Consider the following 24037-nt stretch of genomic DNA (forward strand, 5'->3'; position numbering starts at 1 on the left):
CTTATTTGTGTTGAGAAGATCCACACGTCAAGTAAAAAAGCCTGATAGACTTAATCTTTGAGTATAAAGTAAAGCTTTGAAAATGTGTTGACTGTTGTGAAGATGTTTATGTCGTTATGATTGATTGATATTGATTGATACTGATTTTGTTTAACCGCAAAGAAAGGGGGATGTAATGATCAGTAACCTGTCATTCTAGAATGATACACTAGGTGGAGCTGTATGTCTAGCTGTATGTATGTATATAGTAGTGGACTACCCACTATGCACTAGGCTACCCAGAAGGCAGTAGTCAAGATGGATGCTGGACAGAAGTCCACATGCCATGAATAAAGCGACTAGCTCAAGCGAGCGGCTCATAATGAAAACGACTAGTTATTAATGAACATAACAACATCGAGAGAGAGAGAGAGAGTCACATCGAGGGAGAGAGAGTCACATCGAGAGAGAAAGTCTCATCGAGGGAGAGAGAGTCACATCGAGAGAGAGAGTCACATCGAGAGAGTCACATCGAAAGAGAGAGTCACATCAAGGCAGAGTCACATCGAGGGAGAGAGAGTCACATCGAGGGAGAAAGAGTCACATCAAGGGAGAGAGAATCACTTCGAGGGAGAGAGAGTCACATCGAGGGAGAGAGAGTCACATCGAGGGGGAGAGAGTCACATCAAGAGAGAGAGTCACATCAAGAGAGAGAGTCACATCGAAAGAGAGAGTCACATCGAGGGAGAGAGAGTCACATCGAGAGAGAGAATCACGTCGAAAGTGACACATCGAGTGAAAGACAGAGTCACATCGAGAGAGAGAATCGCATCGAAAGTTACACATCGAGGGAGAGAGAGTCACATCGAAGGGGAGAGAGTTACATCTAGGGAGAGAGTCACTTCGAGAGAGTGAGAGTCACATCGAGAAAGTGAGAGTCAAATCGAGAAAGAGGTAGTCACGTCGAGAGAGAGGGAGAGTCAGATCGAGAGAGAGAGGGAGAGAAACATCAAGAGAGAGAGAGTCATATCAAAGGAGAGAGAGTCAGATCGAGAGAGAGAGAGTAACATCGAGGGAGCGAGTCACATCAAGAGAGAGTCACATCGCGGGAGAGAGAGTCACATCGAGAGAGTCACATCGAGAGAGAGTCACATCGAGAGAGTCACATCGAGGGAGAGAGAGTCACATCGAGAGAAAGTCTCATCGAGGGTGAGAGAGTCACATTGAGGCAGAGAGTCACATCAAGGGAGAGAGAGTCACACCGAGGGAGAGTCATAGAGAGAATCACATCGTAAGTGTCACATCAAGTGAAAGAGAGAGTCACATCGAAGAGGAGAGAGATACATCTAGGGAGAGAGAGTTACATCTAGGGAGAGAGTCACTTCGAGAGAGAGTTCGTCACATCGAGAGAGTGAGAGTAACATCGAGGGAGAGAGTGACACATCGAGAGACAGAGACACATCGATGTAGAGAGAGTCACATCAAGAGAGAGAGAGTCACATTGAAAGAGTCGCATCGAGAGAGTCGCATCGAGAGAGCCAGAAATCCTCTACGTGGACTATACCACACACAAAGGGACTAAGCTGAAGAACAACCTCATATTCTACACCGAATACGTCACCTCCTGGAAGGAGACTTTACAAAAACACTACACATACGTCTCCAGTGAAGGTATTGGCAGTGGAGGCAGACTGAAAATATGTAAAGATGGAAACCTAGATAAAGATGACCCCCTGCTAACCATAAGCTACTACAACAAAAATAGAAAGATCATGATACAGGGGAATGTGGAAAATCTGGACACCTTCGAAAAGGAATTCCCCCAGTTGAAAACTAAGACAGACACAAAGAGGACCAATGGACAGGAAGCAAAAGAGAATCGAACAGAGGATGAGGAGAGCCAAGTGGAGGAAGAAGAAGAGAGACCAGCAGAGGAAAACACCTCCCTGTACATCTCCACCCCCCCCACACCTCTCAACGAAAACAAAATGATGAAAGAGAATCTGGCCAAACTAGAACTTGATTTCAACGAATACAGAGAAACACTGGCCAAGAATCTGAAGGAGGAACTCAAACAGCTAAAAACGGAACACGAGTCCACCATCCACAAGCTGAGAAAGACCATAGAGGAGCAAAGAAATGAGACCAAAGAACTCCGTACTCAACTAAACAAAATGAAGGAGACCGTAGAAAGGCTCAGCAGGCAACACAAACCTCTTAAGGTCCAAAAACCTGAGGACACAAAAACAACACACACAAGGACACAGAACCCGCCGGATGCCACCCCACACGAAGACACACCGAAAGCCACAAACCCTGCTCCAACCAGCCCTCAGTCGAGTCATGCCCAGACTACTGATACCCAGTCCTCACACACAGGAACACAAAAACCGACAGATACCCCCCTAAACGAAGACACACCGAAAGCCCCAAACCCCGCTCCTGCCACACAACATATCCCAGAAACCCAGCCAACAACCAACCACCAGGCGAGTCCTACCCAGACTACTGTTACCCAGTCTGAAAAACCAGCCCCTCAGGCGGTCCTGCTGACCGACTCCAACGGAAAATTTCTGGACCCTCAGAGGCTGTTCCCAGACCATCAAGTCCTGAAAAAATGGTGCAGCAACACAGGCCAAGCAATGAAGATCCTGAACAAAGAATCCCTTGGAAGCCCCAAATGGATTGTGATCCACACAGGCACGAACGACCTACGCACCCTACAGGAAAACACGGCTTGGGCGGTGAGCAGGATGGCAGAAAAGGCCAGCAGGGAATTCCCCGAGGCGCGGATCGTGATCTCCACACTACTGCCCAGAAAGGACACCCCAGCCTATATAATCCACAACACCAACAGGGAGATCGACACGAGATGTTCTGTCCTCCCCAACGTCTCCCTGGCCCATCATCCAAACATCAACACAAGGGACCTCTATGACGAAATACATCTACTCAAACAGCGGATGTGGGTCTTCGCAAGAAACCTCATAAACACTGCCAAAAGACGCAGCCCTCCCACCCCCCCTACCATTGGGAGCCCAAACAGGACCACCAATGTCCCCCACCCCCCTTTACAAAACCGACAACAGAACCGTGCTTTTATACCTGACCCAAGACCCCCCTCTAGACCACAGACTGTAGACCAAGAACTGAGAAAGATCATGACGATGCTGAACAGCCTGATAGAAAGCCGGAGAAATTATTAATATTGTTATTTATCATTATCATTATTGTTATCTTATCAGTATTATTACTATTATTAGATAGATATATGTGCATGCCTCATGAAATTTATACTAAATCATCACTTAGCATTATAGAAAATAGTGTTTCCACACTCATCCCACAAAATAGGTCCATTTTATTTCGTTTTATTGAACTATATAAATGCGTTCTTTCCACATAAGCTGCTGGAATATCCAGGGCCTCCGCTCCTCAACTTTTGGGATGAAGAGTACAGACCCTGAATTCCTAAAAGCTATAAAAGACATTGATATAATTGTGTTAACAGAAACATGGTGCCAAAAGGACATGCCGACCCACTGTCCTCCAATGTACCATGAAATCATTGTGCCCTCAGTAAAGAACACTAAAACACGCAAGGGCAGAACCTCCGGGGGAATATTGGTGTGGTATAAGGGAGAACTGGACAAACACATCTCACCGGTAAAACAGGGGAAATCACACGTATGGCTAAAACTAGATAAAAATATAGGAATAGCAAAAAAAGATGTTTACTTATGTGCGATCTACATACCTCCAATAGATTCGCCATATTTCGAAGAGGAGTTATTTGATACTCTCCACATGGAAATCAGCCATTTCCAGGCCCAAGGAAAGGTGATAATATGTGGGGACCTAAATGCAAGGACTGGTTGTGAACCTGACTTCATAGACCCACAGGGAAACAACCATGTGTTTGGCCAGACCCCTTTAGATGTCACACCAGCCATCGCAAATCGGAACAACCTTGATCGTGAAATAAATAAAAGCGGTAGGGAGGTAGTGCAACTCTGCCGAGCCTTAGGCCTGTACATAGTTAATGGTAGGTTCAGAGGTGACTCCCTAGGGAGACTCACATACTCCTCAACTCTTGGGTCTAGTGTGGTGGACTATACAATCACTGACCTGGACCCCTGCGATATCAACGCATTCACTGTCAGGCAGCAATCCCCCCTCTCAGACCATAACCAAATAAATGTGTACCTTAAACTTTCTGCCCAAACTACAGACACAAAAAAAGAACAAAGTAAGCTACATAAAATAAACCAGACATACAGATGGGCCCCAGACAGTGGAGATAAATTCATCACAGCACTAAATTCACCTGATCTCACAAGTAAAATTTCAAAATTTAAAGAAAATCTATATGAGATCACCAGAGATGGTGTAAACACGGCCATAGAGGATATAAATATGATCTTCCATGAGGCAGCTGTAAAAGCCGACCTCGTGAAACAGAAGAGGAAGCATCACAAAAGACAAAATAAAAATATGAAATGGTTTGACCACGAATGCAAAAATGCCAGAAAAGACCTGAGAAAAATATCAAACCAAAAGCATCGGCAACCAAACAACCCGGACCTACGTACTAGATACAACGAAACCCTCAAAAGATATAAACACACCATTAGGAACAAAACACAAAACTATACCCACAAAATACTCGAAGAAATTGAAAACTCCACCAATCCAAAACAATTCTGGGAAATGTGGAATAACCTGAGTACAACACAATTGCAAGCATTACCAATCCAAGATGGCGACATCTGGAGAACACATTTTGAAAACCTCTACAAAGACATCCCAAAAAACAAAACAAACACAAGTCAACATCAGGTCACAGAAAAACTCCACACATTAGAAGCAACAATTAAAGACAACCAAAACCCTCTAGACTCCCCAATCACACGGAAAGAACTGGCCACAAAAACAAAATCTCTCCACCTAAAGAAAGCCTGTGGCCCAGACAACATCAAAAATGAAATGCTAAAGTTCAGCAATATGGAGATGCAGGGTGCGATACTCAAACTATTCAACATCATATTACGCTCAGGCTGTTTTCCCGATATCTGGTGCCAAGGACTAATCTCCCCCATATATAAAAGTGGAAACAAATCAGACCCAAATAACTACCGCGGCATCTGTGTCAACAGTTGTCTAGGGAAGTTATTCTGCAGTATTCTAAATAGTAGATTACTTGATTTTCTTAACAAACATAATATCCTCAGAAAAAACCAAATAGGCTTTCTTCCAAAACACCGCACCGCCGACCATATCTATACCCTTCACACCCTCATTGAAAAACATAAACACCAAACAAAAAATGGAAAAATATTCGCCTGTTTCATCGACTTCAAGAAAGCCTTTGACTCTATATGGCACGAAGGGCTCTATTATAAACTTCTTCAGTGTGGAATAGGGGGCAAAGTCTATGACCTTATTAAATCAATGTATCTGAAAAACAAATGCGGGGTCAAAATTGGAGACAAACGCACCGATTTCTTCACCCAGAGAAGAGGCGTCCGGCAGGGCTGCAATTTGAGCCCGACCCTGTTCAACATATACATAAATGAATTAGCAGACATGCTGGAGCAAAGCGAGTCACCAGGTCTCCGTCTCCTGGATGGAGAAGTGAAGTCCCTGTTCTATGCGGACGACCTGGTTCTGCTGTCTCCCACAGAACAGGGATTACAGCAACAACTAGACCTACTCGACAAATACTGCCAAAATTGGGCTCTAACAGTAAATCTAAAGAAAACCAACATCATGATTTTTCAGAAAAGACCCAGATGTCAGGAAAACAAATACCAGTTTACCCTCAGTGATACCACTATAGGACACACTATGAGCTACACCTACCTTGGTCTAACTATTACAGCATCAGGGAGCTTCAGCATAGCAGTGAATGCACTAAAAGAAAAAGCCCGAAGAGCCCTATATGCAATAAAAAGAAAATTCTACAACATCCAAATCCCAATCAAAATCTGGCTCAAAATTTTTGACAGCATAATCCTGCCCATTGCACTGTACGGTAGTGAAGTATGGGGCCCGCTAAATCACCAAAGCTACACTAAATGGGAAAAACACACAATAGAAGCCCTACATGCAGAATTCTGCCGAAGCATCCTTCGCACCCAAAGAAAAACGCCAACAAATGCATGCAGAGCCGAACTAGGCAGATACCCACTGATAATAAACATCCAAAAACGAGCACTAAACTTCCTAAATCACCTCAAATCTAGCTCCCCAGACACCCTTCATTTCAAAGCCTTTCAGACCCAAGAGCTAAACCCAGAAAAGAGTCCCCTGAGTCAGCTGCTACTGAAATTAAGTACTCAGCCGGACCCTGACCAGCCCCAGACCAACACAGCCGTCCAAACACCAATCCGAGTGAACCAAATCATTAAAAAATGCAAAGAAACCTACCTGGAACATTGGAACAAAATAACCGAAAGCCAAAGCAGATTAGAATGTTACCGGGCCCTAAAAAGAGAATATAAATTGGCAGACTACCTCACGACCATCAGAGACACAAAACAGAGACAGACCCTCACCAGGTACAGACTAAGCGACCACCAACTGGAAATTGAAAAAGGCAGATACAAGAAATCCTGGCAGCCTAGAGAGAATAGAATATGCGATCAATGTCTGGCTGGCGAGGTTGAAACAGAAATGCATTTCCTCCTAAAATGCGAAAAATTCAACACATCAAGAAACATATTATTCAACAAGCTAAGCCAAACAACCCCAGATTTCAAGGAATTGGATGATCTGTCAAAATTGAGATTAGTCCTAGGAGAAGGAGACAGACCATACCTTGGGGCTAAATATGTAACAACATGTCACAACCTGAGGACTGTTTAAAAGTAAGACTGTTTAAAATTAATATTGAACGTACCAAATGAAGTAGAAAGACTGTTTAAAATTAATATTGTTTAAAAGTAATATTGTATATACCCAACAAATGTCAAATCGATTGACACCTACAGAATGTTGGAAAACTGTACCTTTTTGCAATGTAAGCTTTGGCAATATGGTTCTCTGTAAACTTTCATGCCAATAAAGCATTTGAACTGAACTGAACTGAACTGAGAGTCTGATCGAGAGAGAGAGGGAGAGAAACATCGAGAGAGAGTCACATCAAAGGAGAGAGAGTCAGATCGAGAGAGAGAGTCACATCGATGGAGAGAGAGTCACATCGAGTGAAAGAGAGCGGCACTTCGAGGGAGAGAGAGTCACATCTAGTGAGAGAGAGTCACACCGAGAGAGAGAGAGTCACGCCGAGGGAGAGAGACACATCAAGAGAGAGAGTCACATCGAGAGAGGGAAAGTCAGATCGAGAGAGAGAGGGAGAGAAACATCGAGAGAGAGAGAGTCACATCAAAGGAGAGTCACATCGAGGGAGAGAGTCACATCAAGAGAGAGAGAGTCACATCGAGAGAGAGAGAGAGTCACATCGAGGCAGAGTCACATCGAAATAGAGAGAGTCACATCAAGGGAGAGAGAGTCACATCGAGGGAGAGTGTCACATCAAGGGACAGAGAGTCACATCGAGAGAGAGAGAGAGTCACATCGAGGGAGAGAGAGTCACATCGAGGCAGAGAGTCACATCGAGAGAGAGAGAGTCACTACGAGGGAGAGTCACATCGAGGGAGAGAGAGTCACATCGAGAGAGAGAGAGTCACATCGAGAGAGAGAGAGTCACATCGAGGGAGAGGGAGTCAGATCGAGAGAGAGAGTCACATCGAGAGAGAGAGTCACATTGAGTGAGAGAGTCACATCGAGGGAGAGAGAGTCACATCGAGGGAGAGAGAGTCACATCGAGGGAGAGAGAATCACATCAAGGGAGAGAGAATCACTTCGAGGGAGAATGAATCACATCGAGAGAGTCACAAGAGAGAGAGAGAATCACATCGAGAGAGTCACATCGAGAGAGAGAGAGAGTCACATCGAGGCAGAGTCACATCGAGATAGAGAGAGTCACATCAAGGGAGAGAGAGTCACATCGAGGGAGAGTGTCACATCAAGGGACAGAGAGTCACATCGAGAGAGAGTCACATCGAGGGAGAGAGAGTCACATCGAGGCAGAGAGTCACTACGAGGGAGAGAGTCACATTGAGGGAGAGAGAGTCACATCGAGAGAGAGTGTCACATCGATTGAGAGAGAGTCACATCGAGAGAGAGTCACATCGAGAGAGAGTGTCACATCGAGAGAGAGAGTCACATCGAGGGAGAGAGAGTCACATCGAGGCAGAGAGTCACATCGAGGCAGAGACTCACATCGAGGGAGAGAGAATCACTTCGGGGGAGAGAGAGTCACATCGAGGGAGAGAGTCGCATTGAGAGGGAGAGAGTCACATCGAGAGAGTCACATCGAGAGAGTCACAACAAGAGAGAGAGAGAATCACATCGAGAGAGAGAGGACTGTTTAAAATTAATACTGAATGTACCCACTGATGTACAAAGACTGTTTAAATTAATATTGTTTAAAGTAATATTGTATGTACCCAATGAAGGTCAGAATTGTTTGACACCTACAGAATGTTGGAAAACTGTACTTTTTGTTATGTAAGCTTTGGCAATATGGTTCCCTGTAAACTTTCATGCCAATAAAGCATTTGAATTGAATTGAATTGAATTGAATTGAGTCACATCGAGAGAAAGAGTCACATCGAGGGAGAGAGAGTCACATCGAGCGAGAGTGTCACATCGAGGGAGAGGGACTCAGATCGAGAGAGAGAGTCACATCGAGAGAGAGAGTCACATCAAGAGAGAGAGTCACATCGAGGGAGAGAGAGTCACATCGAGGGAGAGGGACTCAGATCGAGAGAGAGAGTCACATCGAGAAAGAGAGTCACATCGAGAGAGATAGAGGCACATTGAGAGAGAGAGAGAGTCACATCGAGAAATAGAGTCACATCGAGTGAGAGAGAGTCACATCGAGAGGGAGAGTCACATCGAGAGAGAGAGAGAGTCACATCGAGGGAGAGAGATTCAAATCGAGGTAGTGAGAGTCACATCGAGAGAGAGAGAGTCACATCGAGAGAGAGAGTCAGATCGAGGGAGAGATAGTCGTAGTGAAGGAGAGAGAGTCACATCAAGGGAGGGTCACATCGAGAGAAAGAGAGTCACATCGAAGGAGAGAGAATCAGATCGAGGGCGAGTCACATCGAGGGAGAGAGAGTCACACCGAGGGAGAGAGAGTCACATCGAGGGAGAGAGAGTCACATCGAGAGAGAGAGAGTCACATCGAGAGAGAGAGTCACATCGAGAGCGAGGGAGTCACATCGAGAGCGAGGGAGTCACATCGAGAGAGAGTCACTTCGAGAGAGAGAGTCACATCGAGGGACAGAGAGTCACATCGAGGGAGAGAGTCACATCGAGAGAGAGTCACTTCGAGAGAGAGAGTCACATCGAGAGAGAGAGAATCACATCGAGGGAGAGAGCGTCACATCAAGGGGGAGAGAGTCACTTCGAGGGGGAGAGAGTCACATTGAGGGAGAGAGTCACATCGAGAGAGATTCACATCGAGAGAGAGAGTCACGTCGAGGGAGAGAGAGTCACATCGAGAGAGAGAGTCACATCGAGAGAGAGAGAATCACATCGAGGGCGAGAGCGTCACATCAAGGGGGAGAGAGTCACTTCGAGGGGGAGAGAGTCACATTGAGGGAGAGAGTCACATCGAGAGAGATTCACATCGATGCAGAGAGTCACGTCGAGGGAGAGAGCGTCACATCGAGAGAGAGTCACATCGACGGAGAGAGTGTCACATCGGGGGAGAGAATCACATTGAGAGGGAGAGAGACACATCCTTGGGCTTAAAAATCAGCTCTACGGGAAATTTTCATCTGGCTGTGAATGAACTGAAAGAGAAAGCTAGAAGGGCTTTCTATGCCATTGAAAGATCAATCCAAATAGAAATCCCAATTAGCATTTGGCTCAAAATTTTTAAATCAGTAATTGAACCAATTGCACTCTATGGCAGTGAGGTGTGGGGACCGCTAACACAACAAGAATTTGTAAAATGGGACAAACACCCAATTGAGATCCTACATGCAGAATTCTGTAAAAGTATCCTCCGGACTCAAAGGAAAACCGTAAACAATGCATGCAGGGCAGAACTAGGCCAATATCCACTAATAATTACTATCCAAAAAAGAGCCACCAAAATTTGGAAACACCTAAAAATGAGCAACCCCCACTGCTATCATTACGAAGCCTTGAAAGGCTAAGAGAGGACCATAAAGAAGAAATCCCTCAGTCAACTAGTCCTGGGACCCAGTGAAGCAACCACTAACACTACTAACAATAACCAGCCCCAGGACAGTGACATCGTAGCACAGAGAATTCGACCCAACACAATTGTCGCTAAGCAAAAAGAAAAATACCTGTCATATTGGGCAGAAACAACAAAAACCCAAAACAAACTCAATTGCTACTTGGCCCTAAACAGACAATACAACATGGCTGAATACCTGACCATGGTAAAGGATAGCAAACTGAGAAAAATCTTGACAAGGTACAGACTTAGTGAACATAGCCTGGCGATCGAAAAAGGCAGACACAGACAGACCCGGCTGCCAAGAGAGGACAGGATATGCTCTCACTGCAGTCAGGGAGTGGTGGAGACAGAGATGCACTTCCTCACAGCTTGTGGAAAATATCAGGGCATCAGGGAGAATTTCTACCAAAAATTCTCACAAATATGCCCTGAATTCAGAAATTTGAATGACGACCAAAAACTCCCATACCTGCTAGGGGAACAGAGAAACTGTGTAACCTTAGCAGCAAACTATGTTACAGCTTGCCATAAACAGAGGGACAACCAGTAAACCTAAGAAAAGAGTATATCCAAATTATACGAATGTATATTTATACACTCAGGGATATATCTGTTTATACACTGTATGAATAGATCTGCGTTTATGTGTTCAACTATAAATGTTTTTCGATGCTTTGGCAACATAAGATGCACCTTATCATGCCAATAAAGCGATTTGAATTGAATTGAATTGAATTGAGGGAGTCACGTCGAGGGAGAGTGTCATATCGAGGGCGAGAGAGTCACATCGAGAGAGAGAGTCACATCGAGAGAGAGAGTCACATCGAGAGAGAGTCACATCGAAAGAGTCACATCAAGAGAGAGAGTCACATTGAGGGAGAGAGTCACATCGAGAGAGAGAGAGTCACATCGAGAGAGAGAGAGTCACATCGAGAGAGAGAGTCACATCGAGGGAGAGAGAGTCACATCAAGAGAGAGCGAGTCACATCGAGGGAGAGAGAGCCACATCGAGGGAGAGAGTCACATCAAGAGAGTCACAACGAGAGAGAGAGAGTCACATCGAGAGAGAAAGTCTCATCGAGGGAGAGAGAGTCACATCGAGAGAGAAAGTCTCATCGAGGGAGAGAGAGTCACATCGAGGGAGAGAGAGTTACCGCGAGGGAGAGAGAGTCACATCGAGGGAGGGAGAGTCACATGGAGAGAGAGAGAGCCACATCGAGAGAGACAGTCACATCGAGAGAGAGAGTCACATCGAAGGAGAGAGAGTCACATCGAGGGAGAGAGAGTCACATCGAGAGAGAGAGAGTCACATCGAGGGAGAGAGAGTCACATTGAGAGAGTGTCACATCGAGGGAGAGAGAGTCACATCGAGAGAGAGAGAGTCACATCGAGAGAGAGCGAGAGTCACGTCGAGTGAGAGAGAGTCAAATCGAGGCAGAGAGTCACATCGAGAGAGAGAGAGTCACATCGAGGGAGAGGGAGTCACATCGAGAGAGAGAGTCACATCGAGAGAGTGAGAGTCACATCGAGGGAGAGAGAGTCACATCGAGAGAGAGAGAGTCACATCAAGAGAGTCACATCGAGAGAGAGCGTCACATCGAGGGAGAGAGAGTCACATCGAGAGAGAGAGAGTCACATCAAGAGAGTCACATCGAGAGAGAGAGTCACATCGAGGGAGAGTCACATCGAGGGAGGGAGAGTCATATCGAGAGAGAGAGTCACATCGATGCAGAGAGTCACGTCGAGGGAGAGAGAGTCACATCAAGAGAGAGAGTCACATCGAGAGAGAGAGTCACATCGAGAGAGAGAGTCACATCGAGAAAAATAGAGTCACATCGAGAGAGAGAGAGAGAGTCACATCGAGGGAGAGAGAGTCACATCGAGGCAGAGAGTCACATCGAGAAAAATAGAGTCACATCGAGAGAGAGAGAGAGAGTCACAGCGAGGGAGAGAGAGTCACATCGAGAGGGAGAGTCACAACGAGAGAGAGAGAGTCACATCGAGGCAGAGAGAGACACATCGAGAGAGAGAGTCAGATCGAGGGAGAGATAGTCGTAGCGAAGGAGAGAGAGTCACATCGAGAGAGAGTCATATCGTGAGAGAGTCACAACGAGAGAGAGAGAGTCACATCGAGGGAGAGAGAGTCACATCGAGGGAGAGAGAGTCACATCGAGAGAGAGTCACATTGAGAGAGGGAGAGTCACATCGAGAGCGAGGGAGTCACATCGAGAGAGAGTCACTTCGAGAGAGAGAGTCACATCGAGGGAGAGAGAGTCACATCGAGGGAGAGAGAGTCACATCGAGGGAGAGAGAGTCACACATCGAGAGAGAGAGAGTCACATCGAGAGCGAGGGAGTCACATCGAGAGAGAGTCACATCGAGGGAGAGAGAGTCACATCGAGGGAGAGAGAGTCACATCGAGGGAGAGAGAGTCACACATCGAGAGACTCCCATCGAGAAGGAGAGAGTCACATCGAGAGAGAGTCACATCGAGAGAGAGAGAATCACATCGAGGGAGAGAGAGTCACATCGAGGGAGAGAATCACATTGAGAGGGAGAGAGACACACCGAGAGAGAGAGTCACATCCAGGGAGAGAGTCACATCAACAGAGAGAGAGTCACATCAACAGAGAGAGAGTCACATCGAGAGAGAGAGTCACATCAAGAGAGAGAGTCACATCGAAAGAGTCACATCGAGAGAGTCACATCAAGAGAGAGAGTCACATCGAGGGAGAGAGTCACATCGAGGGAGAGAGTCACATCGAGAGAGAGAGTCACATCGAGGGAGAGAGAGTCACATCGAGAGAGAGAGAGTCACATCGAGGGAGAGAGAGTCACATCGAGAGAGAATCACATCGAGGGAGAGAGAGTCACGTCGAGAGAGAGTCACATCGAGGGAGAATCACATCGAGGGAGAGAGAGTCACGTCGAGAGAGAGAGTCACATCGAGGGAGAGAGTCACGTCGAGAGAGAGTCACATCGAGGGAGAGTGTAATTCTGAAAAGATTCTGAAAAGTGTAATAAAACTGCTGCTACCGTGTGGAGATCGAGATTGCGAACGAATTATAAGATGATAACGGACCGATTTAAAATGTAAGAAATCAACACGTGTTCTTTGTTTGTGAAGACGCTAAATGGTGATCAGTGTGTGTTCATTGGTGGAGAGGCCACCTGGACAAGAAGGGGAGAACACACATCTCACAGGAACAGGAAGGTGTCGTGCAGATGGAACTCCACTTTGGGAAGGTTTGGAGTGGACAGACCTATCCAAGGGAGGCAGAGAGTAATTTACGATCAACTGTAAGATTCGCAAAATTCAGCAGATTCCCCAAAACTAAGAAGATTCCCCTAAAGAAGGGATTTTTGAACTGTTAATAAACCATGTCAGAATGGTATAAGAATATTGGGCAAAAGGGAGATTTAAAATTCAAGGACCCCAGGATTTTGGTTTTTATTTTAAAAACATGTTCGAGCCTGTGGAAGAAAAGGGGGCTGCAACAAAGGAATTGGGATTGGCCTCTGTAAATGGAGAGTTTTGGGTATTGGCATTAGTCAAGCTGTCTGGGGACTATCTGGACTGTCTCAGTCATTTTACATAATGACAATAGACCAACGGAAGAGCAGTTCCTGCCCAAAATTACAGAACCATCCAAAGTATACATAGTGCAGAACATGCCCCAACCAACAAAAGAACTTTGGCCCACAGGAAAAGACAAATGTTGCTGCAATTAAACAAGAGGTTAAACAATCGCTTAAAACCAATTAAGAATCGATGGGACCACCCCGAAACCACGTCACACAATCTTAAACCAATTAAGATCGATGGGACCATCCCGAAACATATTAAACAATTTTTTAACCCATCAATGTTAACGAGCCCGCCAAAACTAACAAAGAGACAGAACTGATTTGGCGCGCAGGTTAGCAGGCCTCAAACAGTATAACTGAGGGGCTGTTTTTACAACAGCAGAGCAAGGAGTCAACGGTGGTTCGAGTGAGAGGAGAGTTCAAAGGAGTTCAAAACGGTGAGAAGAGGGCAAACAGTGAAAGAAAAGAGTTGAAGAAAGCAGTGCTGGAGGAAGTTCGCTTCATCATTCATGTCAAATCAAATCACCAAGTTCAGTCCAAGAAGAAGCTCACTCTCAAAGAAGTAACGCACCGTTGGAGACCTCGCGGAAGACCAGGGCCCCACGAAACAAACAACCAAATATTACCAGCAACTGGGTAATATTGGGCCACCGCGACCAACAAAACCCAACTCGGAAGAAAACCGGAGATCCGCAAGTTTTTCCACTCTACAATCTAACCTGACTTACCCCTGGGTAAGATTTTATTGAAAAGACTCTAAACCCTACTTCTAACCAAAAGAAATTGGGTACTCACCTGATAGATCCAATACGCACCCTACCGCATCAGCGGACTCGCGAAGACTGACCAGCCACGCAGGTGAAGTCCTCTACCGCGTCCCGGGTACAGCAGGCCCCAACCGACACATCTAGAGAACCCCAAAATCGCGAACCTCTACAACTGTCAACAGGAGTTGTTTTGGTGAGCATTATCCCTGGTCCTCTGGAGCCCAACTTAGCTGGTGAAGTGGGATTGGGAGGGGTGAAATATTCTGTCTATTGTTATTTTCCCTCGTATAAACTATTGTGTTGTATATTTTCTTTCTCAAATAAAGATCTTATTTCGTTCACCAAGATTCAGTTGTCTGCTGCACTTTTCATCACAACCCCCAAATAAGTCCCAGGTCTAGAACCAAGGGAGTGGGAGCAATTCGAACTGCTCATAAGTCAGAGGCGAAGCTGACCAAAACAAAACAGCACCTTACACAACGAGGCCTTATAACCCAGTGGCGGGAGTTTTCAGAGAGGAGAAGAAGCAACAGTGAAGACAGAGCAGGAGGAAGATTGGAGTGAGAACGCCGGCCAGTTCATGTTTCGACTCACACTTTCCTTTAACCGGTCACCCAGAAATGGAGGAGTGTGTATGAGAATTGGACATGGGCTTAGATAAAGTTAAAGAGGGTACTTTTATGTACATTTGAATCATTAAAGGGGCATTTTTATATACTTTGAATTGATAAGTTGCAGGCATATTTATTGCCGGGAGTTCTTTGAATTTATTACCAAAGGTGCTTCTATGTACACTTGAATTTTGAACTAGAGTCTGATTAAAGGACCAATTTTATTGATCACATCCTTGTCTGTCATTGTTAAGCTAATTCGTAATTCTCGAGGTCCACCAGTAGTAAGAGAAAATGCTACATAAATTGGCGACCACGAAGGGGCTCGAGGGGAAAAAGCATTTTTATAACAATGCCGGACAAGAAAGTGAGAAGTATGGAGGATTTGGTAGCAAAATATATTAGTGCAAAATTTGATACAGATAAACCATGGGTTAGAGATATTGTGCAGAACGATGACCCTGTACAAAAAGTAAAAGGAATGGACAGAAGGTCCGTTTGGAAAAGTGCCATGGTATAAAGCGGTATGGCTGTTAGCCTATCACAGACAATTAGTTCAAAATAAGAAAGAGATTGAGCAACTGAAACAAAAGGCGAGCGACGGGGAAGCGGTGGTGATCCGTTTGCTAAAAGATTTAGAGGAATTAAAAGAACAGAGAGAACAGGGATTACAGCAACAACTAGACCTACTCGACAAATACTGCCAAAATTGGGCTCTAACAGTAAATCTAAAAAAAAACAACATCATGATTTTTCAAAAAAGGCCCAGATGTCAGGAAAACAAATACCAGTTTACCCTCAGTGATACCACTATAGGACACACTATGAGCTACACCTACCTTGGTCGAACTATTACAGCATCAGGGAGCTTCAGCATAGCAGTGAATGCACTAAAAGAAAAAGCCCGAAGAGCCCTATATGCAATAAAAAGAAAATTTTACAACATCCAAATCCCAATCAAAATCTGGCTCAAAATATTTGACAGCATAATCCTGCCCATTGCACTGTACGGTAGTGAAGTATGGGGCCCGCTAAATCACCAAAGCTACACTAAATGGGAAAAACACACAATAGAAGCCCTACATGCAGAATTCTGCCGAAGCATCCTTCGCATCCAAAGAAAAACGCCAACAAATGCATGCAGAGCCGAACTAGGCAGATACCCACTGATAATAAACATCCAAAAACGAGCACTAAACTTCCTAAATCACCTCAAATCTAGCTCCCCAGACACCCTTCATTTCAAAGCCTTTCAGACCCAAGAGCTAAACCCAGAAAAGAGTCCCCTGAGTCAGCTGCTACTGAAACTAAGTACTCAGCCGGACCCTGACCAGCCCCAGACCAACACAGCCGTCCAAACACCAATCCGAGTGAACCAAATCATTAAACAATGCAAAGAAACCTACCTGGAACATTGGAACAAAATAACCGAAAGCCAAAGCAGATTAGAATGTTACCGGGCCCTAAAAAGAGAATATAAACTGGCAGACTACCTCACGACCATCAGAGACACAAAACAGAGACAGACCCTCACCAGGTACAGACTAAGCGACCACCAACTGGAAATTGAAAAAGGCAGATACAAGAAATCCTGGCAGCCTAGAGAGAATAGAATATGCGATCAATGTCTGGCCGGCGAGGTTGAAACAGAAATGCATTTCCTCCTCAAATGCGAAAAATTCAACACATCAAGAAACATATTATTCAACAAGCTAAGCCAAACAACCCCAGATTTCAAGGAATTGGATGACCTGTCAAAATTGAGATTAGTCCTGGGAGAAGGAGACAGACCATACCTTGGGGCCAAATATGTAACAACATGTCACAACCTGAGGACTGTTTAAAATTAAGACTGTTTAAAATTAATATTGAACGTACCAAATGAAGTACAAAGACTGTTTAAAATTAATATTGTTTAAAAGTAATATTGTATGTACCCAACAAATGTCAAATCGATTGACACCTACAGAATGTTTGAAAATGTACCTTTTTGCTATGTAAGCTTTGGCAATATGGTTCTCTGTAAACTTTCATGCCAATAAAGCATTTAAATTGGAAATTGGAATTGGAATTGAGAAGCTGAGAAAGTGAAAGGGGAAAGTAAGATCGAATACTTGCAGTGTCAGGTGACGGGGTACTGGCGAAGAGCTGATCAATGGGAGAAAGAAAGCCATGAGCAACATGGGCAGGCAGCCTCGGCTGAGGAAGAGTTCAACAATGTAAAAACAGCATTGAAGGTGTTGCAGCAACAGAAAGTGGGAGGAACTGATCCCACTAAATGCCGAAAGGAAATTGAGCGATTGAAAGCTCATCTATCGGTAGAGAAGGGGATAATATGCTTAATGACCCCAGAGGAAGGGGATATCGAGGGGGAAGGAAAGTGGTCTGATGATGGGCCACAATATGGGGAATTGAGACCCCCGCCAGAAGTACCGGAACCTCCAGTCCCACCGCCAATGAATCCTATGAGGCAGCAGAAATTTGGTCCCCCTGCAGGAGTACGGAATAGAGGGGCGTTACAGAGTGATGATACCATACCGTGTAACACCACGCAATGGAAAGAAATGGTGGGTGATTTAGGGAAACTAAAAATGGGAGATGACCCTACAATGATGTTTCAGGAAGTAGCAGCTGGGGCTGCGATAAGCAAGTGTGATGAACCAGAACACATTAAGATGTTACTATTTACGCTGTCAATATCGGTCTTCACAAAAAGGGGTGCAGGAACATTGCAGGAAGTTAAAGATCAAGGTCGAGGTCGTCACGACCCATAAAAATATCAGGACATACCCCAACCAGAAACCCTGGATGAACGGAGAGGTCCGCTCGCTGTTGAAAGCACGCGACGCAGCATTTAAATCTGGTGACGCAGCGGCTTACAGTGCAGCTAGGACCAACATAAAAAAGGGTATCAGGACTGCCAAAAGGAAACAGACACTGCGGATGGAGGATCATTTCCACAACAACTCGGACCCCCGGCGCATGTGGCAAGGCATCCAGTCCATCACTGACTACAAGAGCAAGAACACCAGCCCCCCCGGTTAGCGATGCCTCCCTCCCGGAGGAGCTTAACAACTTCTACGCTCGCTTCGACAGGGGCAACAGGGAGCCGGCTCCCAAAGCCTTGCCACCCCCGGAAGACCAGGTGCTCACTCTGTCGACCTCCGACGTAAGAGGTGTTCTACGCGGAGTGAACACGCGAAAGGCTGCTGGACCAGATAGCATCCCTGGACGGGTACTCAAGGAATGTGCTGATCAGCTGGCTGATGTCTTCGCCGCCATCTTCAATCTGTCATTGGCCTAGGCAGTAGTCCCTACATGCTTCAAGACCGCTACCATTATTCCTGTGCCAAAACAAACGGCTGTGACGTGCCTGAACGACTATCGACCTGTCGCACTCACACCCATCATAATGAAGTGTTTCGAGAGACTGGTCCTGGCTCACATCAAAGCCAGTGTTCCCGCCTCTCTTGACCAACACCAGTTTGCCTATCGTGCAAACAGATCAACGGAGGATGCAATCACAACTGCTCTACACTCGGCACTGAATCACCTAGATGGTAAAGAGACCTACATCAGAATGCTGTTCATAGATTACAGCTCAGCATTCAACACTATCGTCCCCAACAAGCTGGCCACCAAACTCCACACTCTTGGCCTGAACACTTCCCTCTGCAACTGGACCCTGGACTTCCTAACAAACAGACCCTAGTCTGTCAAATTAGGTAACCACACCTCCCCCCCCCGACCCTGAACACGGGGGCCCCACAAGGATGTGTGCTGAGGCCCCTCCTCTACTCCCTCTTCACCCACGACTGTGTGGCTGTTCATGGTTCCAACACCATCATCAAGTTTGCGGATGATACCACGGTAGTAGGCCAGATCACCAACAACGATGAGTCAGCCTACAGGGAGGAGGTCCAGCATCTCGTGAAGTGATGCGCTGATAACAACCTGGCCCTTAACATCAAGAAAACCAAAGAAATCATTGTGGACTTCAGGAAGTCTAAAGGCGGAAGTCACACCCCCATCCACATCAATGGGGCTGTGGTGGAAAGGGTGGACAGCTTTAAGTTCCTCGGAGTCCACATCATGGAAGAGCTCTCCTGGTTCCTCAATACCTCCTCTCTGGTGAAGAAGGCCCAGCAGCGCCTATATTTCCTAAGGAGGCTGAAGGGATGTAACCTGTCACCCCTGATCCTCTCTAACTTTTACCGCTGCACAATAGAGAGCATCCTGACGAACTGTATCACAGTATGGTATGGCAGCTGTAGCTACTATGACCAGAAAGCCCTGCAGCGGGTAATCAAAACTGCCCAACGCATTACCGGCACCCGGCTACCGACCATAGAGCACATATACCAGAAACGCTGTTTACGGAGGTCACGGTCCATCATCAAAGACCCTACCCACCCCAGCCACAGTCTGTTCGCCCTCCTGCCATCTGGGAGACGCTACAGATGCATTCGCACCCGAACGACCAGATTCAGGAACAGCTTCTTCCCCAGGGCTGTCATCCTACTGAACTCCACAAATAAACTCTAAAGCCTGCACATCTGCCAATGCACTTTATTATGGTTATGTTTATGTTAATGTATTACAAGCCAAATGTATGTTGAATGTTTAAATGTCTTAATCTAAATGTACACTCTCGGGAGCCGCAAGCCTACATTTCGTTGTACTGCACTTGTGCACTAACAATGACAATAAAGTTGATTATGATTATTATTATTACGATAGCACTAGGGCATGGATCAGGTAATCCATTCCAACAGGTGGGCAAAACTAAGCAAAGACCCGGGGAGAGTCCTGAAAGTTATGCAGAAAGGTTGTGGCCGGTCTATAACACAGCCTCTGGAGGGATATTTGCTAGAGCTAACCTTGAAGCAGGGCCCCTGAATCATTGGCTGCGAGCATTAATAGCCAATCGCCTGCCACATAGTAGAGCAGTGACAGAAGCATGGTATGACCCGCAAGGCGACCAGACTGAGGTACAGACCTTGCGGAAAATGACCCTAGCTTTTGAAAGAGAAAGACAGGAAGAAGTAGAGGGGGGCCTAATTAAGTCGATACAAAAGGGTAAGGTGTGTGAGACAAGGGGATGGAAACAGGAGGGAGATTACTCCCCTATGGAGGATAAGCGATGCTTTAATTGTGGAGGAAAGGGACATTTTATTAGAGACTGCAGAAGACCGAGGAAAGATACAAATGAAGAACCGATTACAAGGCCCACTGTGCCTACAGAGCAGACAAAGGCAACCGTAACCGGTCAGGCGGGGCCGGCCTTAGTGGAAGTCCTGAAACAACTAGGGGTCACGGGGAAGGTGGCTGCTGCAAAAGGAAGCGATACACCACTAAGATCAGAATGAAGGGGCCGCGCCCAGCCCGAGTACCTGTGTCCCCTCAGGTGAAGGGGCCGCACCCAGCCCGAGTACCTGTGGCCCCTCAGGTGAAGGGGCCGCGCCCAGCCCGAGTACCTGTGTCCCCTCAGGTGAAGGGGCCGCACCCAGCCCGAGTACCTGTGGCCCCTCAGGTGAAGGGGCCGCGCCCAGCCCGAGTACCTGTGCCCCCTCAGGTGAAGGGGCCGCGCCCAGCCCGAGTACCTGTGTCCCCTCAGGTGAAGGGGCCGCACCCAGCCCGAGTACCTGTGGCCCCTCAGGTGAAGGGGCCGCGCCCAGCCCGAGTACCTGTGACCCCTCAGGTGAAGGGGCCGCGCCCAGCCCAAGTACCTGGGACCCCTCAGGTGAAGGGGCCACGCCCAGCCCGAGTACCTGTGGCCCCTCAGGTGAAGGGGCCGCGCCCAGCCCGAGTACCTGTGGCCCCTCAGGTGAAGGGGCCGCGCCCAGCCCGAGTACCTGTGACCCCTCAGGTGAAGGGGCCGCACCCAACCCGAATACCTGTGACCCCTCAGGTGAAGGGGCCGTGCCCAGCCCGAGTACCTGTGGCCCCTCAGGTGAAGGGGCCGCGCCCAGCCCGAGTACCTGTGTCCCCTCAGGTGAAGGGGCCGCACCCAACCCGAATACCTGTGACCCCTCAGGTGAAGGGGCCGCGCCCAGCCCGAGTACCTGTGACCCCTCAGGTGAAGGGGCCGCGCCCAGCCCGAGTACCTGTGTCCCCTCAGGTGAAGGGGCCGAGTACCTGTGACCCCTCAGGTGAAGGGGCCACGCCCAGCCCGAGTACCTGTGACCCCTCAGGTGAAGGGGCCACGCCCAGCCCGAGTACCTGTGACCCCTCAGGTGAAGGGGCCGCACCCAGCCCGAGTACCTGTGACCCCTCAGGTGAAGGGGCCATGCCCAGCCCGAGTACCTGTGTCCCCTCAGGTGAAGGGGCCATGCCCAGCCCGAGTACCTGTGTCCCCTCAGGTGAAGGGGCCACGCCCAGCCCGAGTACCTATGTCCCCTCAGGTGAAGGGGCCGCGCCCAGCCCGAGTACCTGTGTCCCCTCAGGTGAAGGGGCCGCGCCCAGCCCGAGTACCTGTGACCCCTCAGGTGAAGGGGCCGCACCCAACCCGAGTACCTGTGACCCCTCAGGTGGAGGGGCCGCACCCAGCCCGAGTACCTGTGTCCCCTCAGGTGAAGGGGCCGCGCCCAGCCCGAGTACCTGTGACCCCTCAGGTGAAGGGGCCGCGCCCAGCCCGAGTACCTGTGACCCCTCAGGTGAAGGGGCCGCGTCCAGCCCGAGTACCTGTGTCCCCTCAGGTGAAGGGGCCGCGCCCAGCCCGAGTACCTGTGACCCCTCAGGTGAAGGGGCCGCGCCCAGCCCGAGTACCTGTGACCCCTCAGGTGAAGGGGCCGCGTCCAGCCCGAGTACCTGTGTCCCCTCAGGTACGACAACTGGGGACAACCATGTGTGAAAGTAGAAGTAGAACATACAAACGGGACGTGTCTAGTAGATACTGGAGCCTCAAGCAGCGGGATTCACTCGGAATGTCCTGATAGTTCCCCATGGTCGTCAGGAACACCATACGTGTTAGCCGGTTTCACGGGCAACCAAAAGGCAGGGGCGGTATCAAGACCGTTAAAAGTTAAGGTAGGGGGACTAGAATCGAAGTGGGAATGTGTTCCTATGAATTGGGATAAGGAAGGGCATGAGGTGCTAGGCTCTGATTGGAGGCTGGCCCACAATGTGATAGTGGACCGGCACAATGATTGTTTGTGAGGCGTAGCAGAGGAGGTTAAATCAGGAGAGGTGCGAGTAATCCCAAAGGGAAATAAAGGGGACAGTTGGAGCTGCATGATGCAACCGCAAGTGAGGTATGACTGGGAGAATAGGTTGTGGAGGGAATTTAAGAAAAGGAAAAAGAAGGGAAAAATTTAAGTTTTACCGACACGAAGCTATTAGTTTCTGTCCTAAACAAGTAAACACAAGGGGCCAGAAATTCCAGAACGGGGCTTGCAGCGCGTGCAAGCCCCGTATTTGCACTTACCCCGCGCTCCTGCCGATCAGCTCCAGGGACGCCTGCACTTCCAGAAACTGAAACAAGAATCCCGGGCAGCGTATGACGTCACGCCGCCCAGGAGTGCAGCCAGCGCGGAGCCAGGAGCGTGCAGTGTAAGTGAGACACGCCCCTTGAGGTCTCAGTTTCACTGGACACGCCCCCAATGTTTCTGTCAAGCTGCTTTGCTTTTTTACATGCAAAGCAGCAGTTTAAATAGGTTTTTGGAAGTTTTTTCAACATTTTGGTAACTTTTATAAAAAAATTTAAATGTTTACATTATTTTGAGTAATCTGAAGTAGTTTTAAAGAGAATTAAAGCAATTTAAAGACTTTTAAAAGCCCTAAAAGAATTTTTTTAATTCCATTTATTTATTTAGCAATGTCGTCGTCATACGTGTCTTCACACTGTTCCCTTTGGGGAACTGTATGAAGTGGTGGAAGGATTTATGGCCATGATTAACGCTCATTCCGTGACCGTAACCATCTTTGAACCAGCCATTAGGGCGGTTAGTCCTGTGGCGGGAGGGTTTTACGGGCTCCCACAAGCTATACAAGGAGGGGGGGCCACCCACACCCACGGACGCAAATATCCCACTGGATGTCAACCCAGAATTTAGAGCCGGAGCTCCGACTCCACTTGCCGGGACTGTCTGGAGCGGGGTTCGAAACCCTACCCTGATCTGGCCCAGCGGCGGGGATCCTACCGCTATGACAAACGCCCAATCCGATTAGCAACGTGAAATGGCAGCATAGGGCTCCAGTCACGGGGAGGGAAAAGGCGCAGGAAACGTATGGGTGTCACCTTTTGTGCGGAGTGGGCCTTTTGCGTAGCAGTAAGCATCCCCTCCGCTGGGCCAGAAGGAGTAGGGTTTTGAACCCCACTCCAGACAGTCCCGGCAAGTGGAGTCGGAGCTCCAACTTTAAATTCTGGGTGGACATCCAGCGGGATACTTGCGTCCGTGGGTGTTGGTGGCCCCTCCCCCCCTCAGATGGGTTGTGGGAGCCCGTAAAACCCTCCCGCCATAGGACTAACCACCCTAATGGCTGGTTCAAAGATGGTTACGGTCACGGAATGAGCGTTAATCACGGCCATAAATCCTTCCACCACTTCATACAGTTCCCCAAAGGGAACAGTGTGAGGATACGTCCGATGATGACCTCTTGCGCAATGCACCTCCTTGGACCCTCAGTCGCAGATGCGAGGGGGCAAGTCGTGCAAGTGTTAAATTTTTTATTTTATTGACATGTAAAATGTTGGCCCAATAATTCCCTTCCAACTGCGCGAGTACGGTCGGGGTACTTACGCATCTGGCCGGATGAAATGCCGGTTTTCAGCATGCACAGTGCATGTGGGGAAAACCGGCATTTCC

Source organism: Somniosus microcephalus, chromosome 21 (genome assembly GCF_052327205.1).
Source record: "Somniosus microcephalus isolate GS21.2 chromosome 21, FLI_Smic_1.0, whole genome shotgun sequence".
In the NCBI taxonomy this organism is placed as follows: Eukaryota; Metazoa; Chordata; class Chondrichthyes; order Squaliformes; family Somniosidae; genus Somniosus; species Somniosus microcephalus.